The sequence below is a fragment of the Herpailurus yagouaroundi genome, unplaced genomic scaffold (assembly GCF_014898765.1).
Source record: "Herpailurus yagouaroundi ecotype Mexico unplaced genomic scaffold, PumYag 250, whole genome shotgun sequence".
Taxonomy (NCBI): domain Eukaryota; kingdom Metazoa; phylum Chordata; class Mammalia; order Carnivora; family Felidae; genus Herpailurus; species Herpailurus yagouaroundi.
The window spans coordinates 20,252,877-20,258,795 of NW_024412467.1; the positions used below are offsets into that span (position 1 = coordinate 20,252,877).

At 41.4% G+C, this 5,919-nt stretch overlaps 1 pseudogene; it reads right to left on the reverse strand.

Annotated features, from left to right (window-relative positions):
• Positions 1–3,481: 3,481 nt before the first annotated feature.
• On the reverse strand, positions 3,482–4,978 carry LOC121020500 (rRNA-processing protein FCF1 homolog; annotated as a pseudogene).
• Positions 4,979–5,919: the final 941 nt, after the last annotated feature.

Sequence of the window (5,919 nt, forward strand, 5' to 3'; positions counted from 1 at the left end):
CACTCTCTCTCTCTCTCTCTGAAAATAAATAAATATTTATTCTCTCTCTTTCTCTCTCTCTTTCTCTCTCCCTTTTCAATTTATTTATTTTTTAATTTTGCCAATTTTATCATTTTTACTCTAAAATCCATTATTTCTCTTTCTTTCTTTCTTTCTTTCTTTCTTTCTTTCTTTCTTTCTTTCTTTCTTTCTTTTGAGAGCAAGCAGGGGAGGAGCAGAGAGACAATAGGAGAGAGAATTCCATTCAAGCTCTTCACTGTCAGCAGGGAGCCTGATGCAGAGCTTGATCCTACAAATCATGATATCATGACCTGAGCTGAAATCAAGAATCCAATGCTTAACCAACTGAGACACTCACTCACCCCTCTCTCTCCCTTTTTACAAATGTGAAATATCCACTTCTTTAACTACATACACATTCACAACATAGATAGGTATAGGAGTATATGAAGATGTACAGATGCATATACATGTAAATACAGTAAAGTCTTCTGCCCAATTCTGTTCCATTCCAACCAGGGGAGTTATTTAACTGGTAAAGTTAAGAAGCTATTTGATGATAGGAGAATACACTTGTGGACTGAGATAGGGAAATCATCGTGCAACATGGTCCAGAACAATGTTGTGTCTGAGATGGGGTTCCTTTTTTTTCTTGGCTCAGTAGGAGATTGAATGACAATACTTGAGACCTGCAAGCTTCTGGAAGAGAACTGAAGAGAACAGATCTGTAAGAAATTTGAGAGGCTTTAGAGATGGACACATCCAATTTTCCCAATGTCTCACAATAACTCTTGTTTTATTGATAAAAGAAAATCAGTGTTTTTGCCTTTTGATGAAGAATTTCTTGATGTGGTAAATTTGATGAAGGGAAGGATGCTACACACACACACACACACACACACACACACACACACGTGCATGCACTCAGTTCCATGCACAAAAATGTTTACCATAGCCTCATTTATAATGGTCAATAACAATGACAAAAAGCAGGCAACTGAGGAATGCTAAGAGAGTTATAGGTAAGAAAATAATGATGTCTATGAATCATTCATGCTATCTTAGGCTCTCTGGGCTCTAAGATAAGCTCAAGCCAGTAATGACAGAGGAGCTATCCAAAAATGTCCTTGGGACAACAGGTATGATATGATAAGCACATACCAGGAGCTGGGATTTGGCCAGGCCCCAGGAGACCAGGAATTGGTTCCAAGTTTCTGGGGCTTTAAGAGGATGAGGTCAAAGATCTTCACTGTATGGTTGTGTCACTTATGAGTTCTTGCTACTCTCCCCTCCTTTGTTCCATTCCCAAGTTCCTCAACAAGAGCAACTTCCTCGTCTGTCACCTGGAATCTCTTCTCCCCAGCTCACAGCTTCTGCTATGTGTCCTAGTTCCTGTTTATTTATGTTATTCATGTTTTTTTATTCCTTTTATGACTTTAACTTGCCTTGGCCCATGATGACACTATTGCATCTTTCATTTATACTTTAGCTGTCATTGGTAAATGACAGAATCTCTGTTTCCATCTAGCACTTCTAAAAGAGAGAAGTTGACCAGTTGAGCAAATAGCCATCACCCTATTAGGCATGAGCCTCTAAGCCCCAGGCCTTCCGGTAGGCTGCTGATAAGCCTGTGGATTGCCTGGTGTGGGTGAGCAGTCGCCAGGGAGGGTGGGTTATTACATTATAGAAACACAGTTATGCAGGTTGTATTTCCAAAACAGACTATGGGTGAGCAGTCTCCCTTATAAGGGATTCCAGGCATGGGCAGGCACCACAATCTGCATCTCTAGGACCAACCTGATGAGTGCATTACAATTGCCCACAGAGTGTCTGCATGCACTTCTAACAGGGAGTCAATGAATCCAACTTGTCGAGAAGGTAATTTGGCAATATATATCAAATAACTTAATGTTCATAGACTTTGCCTGATCATTTTACTCCCAAGATTTTTATACCAAGGGAATGATTAAAGATGAACACAAAGATCTACATGTAAAAATCTTCTTCAGGAGATTATTTATATTAGAAAAAATATTCAAAAAGGAGATTTGTTAAGTTATGCTTTATATAGGTGCAGTAGAATATGATGCAGGTATTGAAAAGATGGTGGAGACAAATATACAATAGGTAGTAGGGATGTTCAGGATGAACAGAAAAACAGATTTAAAAGTATGGTGTAGTAAGAAATATATTTGGTCTTTGTCCCCAGTTCCTGGCACAGAGCTTCTAAAATCCCTTGGAATTTCCCCAATTATAGGACTGTCTTTTGTTATTCATTAGGAACCCCTTTGGTTACACCTGACTTTATTGGAAGGGGGGGGCTGCAAACTGATCTCTATAAAAACTCATGAACAATGAGATGTGATGAGCTTCTGAATTGGAAAACACATCCATGTGCTGGGACGGTGGTACACCCCATCTTTACTGGGACAGAAGCTCCTGAACTCAGCATCCTTCAAACATTGTCCTATGCACCTCCTCATCTGGCTGTTCATTTGTATCCTTTAGATTAAACTGGTTTAAGTAAAGTGTCTTCCTGTGTTCTGTGACCCATTTTAGCAAATTATCCAACCTGAAGAGGGGGTTGTGAGAACGCTTGTTTTATGGACATTTGGTTAGAAGTATGGGTGGCCATTTGGCCTCTGGGCTGGGGGTGGTCCTGTGGGCTGAACTCCTGAGGAGTCTGATGCTGACCCTGGAGACAGAGGGGGTCAGAATTGTGTTGAATTGTAGGACACCCAATTGGTGTCTGAAGAATTGGATATTGGTGTTAGACATCCTCCAAATAGGAAAATATAGAAAAAAATTCCCCAATATTATTTATAAACACACAAACACAAAAACAAAGGAGTTATGTAACAAAAACTTAATTATGATTCTATTTTATTTTTATGTGAGCAATCATCTGATGTATAAAAAGATGCAACTAAATTCAAAATGATACAAAATATCAATTTCAGGGTGCCTGGGTGGCTCATTTGGTTGACTCTTGATTTCAGTTCAGGTCATGATCCCAGGGTTGTAGGATAGAGCCCCACATCAGGCTCAGTGCTGTGAATGGAGCCTGCTTAAGATTCTCTTTTCCTCCCTCTGCACCTCCCCTGCTCCTGCACTCTCTGTCTCTCTAAAACAAAAAAAACACACCACAAGATCTCGATTTAAAAACAACAAAAAGTGAGTATATTTAATCATACTCAGCTTATAAGAGAGCACATGGGTAAATAGAATAATTCATTCTATAGCATAGTGGTATATGAACTGGGGACAGAAAAAGTTGGTAAAGGAAGGCAGAGGAACTCTTAAGAATTGGAACTGAGCTTGGGGGGGGGCAGCGGCGAGGGGCACGTCTGGGTGGCTCAGTTGGTTAAGTGTCCAACTTCGGCTTAGATCCTGATCTTACAGTTCATGAGTTTGAGCCCCACAATGGGCTCTGTGCTGACAGCTCTGAGCCTGGAGCCTGCTTCAGATTCTGTGTCTCCCTCTCTCTCTGCCCCTCCACTGCTCACACACACTCTCTCTCTCAAAAATAAATAAACACTAAAAAAAAATTAAAAAAAAAAAAGAATTGGAACTGAGGGGCTCCATAATCATCTGGCATCCACTCAGTGTTGTACCTATGGTTAGAAATGTACGTGATGCGGGGCACCTGGATGGCTCAGTGGGTTAAGTGTCTGACTTCAGCTCAGGTCATGACCTCATAGTTCAGGAGTTTGATCCCCCCATGGGGCTCCATGCTGGCAGTGCAGAGCCTGCTTGGGACTCTCTCTCTGCTCTCTTTCTGCCCCTCCCCCACTCGTGCACACACTATCTCAAAATAAATTTTTAAAACTTTAAAAAAATAAAAAAGAAATGTACATAATGGGAATTCCAGGGATCTTCCATATCCTTCCTTTAAGCTCCCCCCACCAATCAACTGTGGCCACAATGTAACGGTTGTGCTGAGTTACTCTCTATATTAAGTAGTTATCCTCATGGGTTCCTTTGTGCATGGTAATCATTCAAAACTAGGATTCTCGGGAATCCTTAGAGCCACTGGATACTCTTGACCCAAATTCTCAACTTCAGCCATTTAACAGTCAGTTATACAATTGGCATACAGGTAGTCCATCTTTGACTGTACTAAGTCAAGTTTGCCTTTAATAGACAAGTTGATAAAGTTGGTATCAACCAGAATGTCATAAGATGGGCCCAGCTATGTCATATTAAAAGAATACGCAGGATGGTGTTGGGCAACTTCTTTTTCCTTGAGTGCACTGGAACCTTTCTTTTCTTTCTCTTTAGGCTTTTATCTTTCTGTTGAAGCCTCTGATATCTGAGACTAAGCATTTACTTCACAGTCATGTACTTTCTTGCCTTCCTTTGCTTCCCCATGTTCATGCTTCACTCTTATTTCTTTTTAATTACTGTTATTTCTAAAGGGAGAGATGTGTGTGCTTTTTCTAAAAAATTGTTATTATGAATAGTTATTATGCTTACAACTGGAAACAATAATTTAGCAATTAATGTTTACAAAGAGTTTGTGATAACACTCATATATAATGTTAAATGAAAACAAGAATACAAAATTGAACATTGTGCAGTTACAACTCTGTTAAAAATATGGAGCAAAAAGGCGGGAAACACATTGCAGGGTGGAAATGTCTATTTCTGAGTGGTGTACCTACAAGTGACTACTTTTTTACCTGAGTGTATTTTGCTTGCTTTTCTAAAATGGGCATATGTTGGTTTTCACCTTTTTTTTTTAACTTAAGGAAACTTGAAGGTTATGGAGATTAAGAGATCTATCCAAGGCCACAGTTGTTCAGCAGAGAAACTGGGATAGGGGGCCAGATAACCTGACATACATGGAGTGGACACTGTGATGTCCTGCTCAGATCCCCTTCAGAAACAACATTTCTTCCCCCAGCTACCAGAAGTGTTAACACAAGACAGTGTGCAAAGGCCAAAGTGCTAATGCTGGAAAAAGCCACTTTCCCAAGGTGAGCCACTCTTTCGTGGCAGCTCACACCCAATGATGGAGGGTCACAAAAGACTCCATTTGGGGCAACTCTAAAGGGTCATTCTGCTTCATAGTCCACAAGGAGTCACCAAAGATCTTAGCACTGTATCAAAGCTTGACACCTCCCTCTGCCCAGTCCTGCTTCTGTCCTCTCCCTTCCATGAATGTGGTTTCTCCCTAATAAACATCCTGCACAATAAGTTTTATCTCAGAGTCAGCTTCCCAGTGAACCCAGCCTGTGACAGTTGGTAGGTACAGGAGTGGTTCAAGAAAGGAGACATTATAATGAGATATTGGAACAAGATCATCTGCCACCCAGCTGAGGATGAAAACTCTCTATCACTGGTGGAGGTGGAGTCCAGAGCCCACAGCATAAAACAGAAGGACAATTGCTAGAACTTCCACCAGGGGTGAAATGGGACAGCATATCTGTGGTAGGGGAGGCATCAAGCATTTGAGAAATATGAGGGAAATCATTGCTATAAGAACAACAGAATTGTGTAGCTACTGCTGAATTTGCTAGACTTCTGTAAAAAGAGAAAGAAAAGCCAGGAGCAACTAATCAGCAATGAAATCTAGGCTGGAAAGCCAGAGGGCCTTCTTGGAAGCATAGAGGGAGGCTCTTGTCTCTGTGCTGGGAGACTGAAGACAAGGCAAGGAATTGAATCCACAGGGCAGCAGAGTTTGAGAGAGACCACTCTTTCAAACACGTCACACCTATTGCTCCAAGGCCAGGCCCTGGAAAAAAAAAAATGGGATCCCAATACCCAAGGTGAGGACACGGGGGTTGAAAGGCCCAAATCTGCTGGTGCCCTGGAGCTTGCAGAGAGCTCCCTTAACCCAGCCCCATGTTTGAAGCCTGGCTATAGGTAGGTGCACAGGCCTCTCCTCCATAAAACACATGCTCCTCTTGGGGTCCC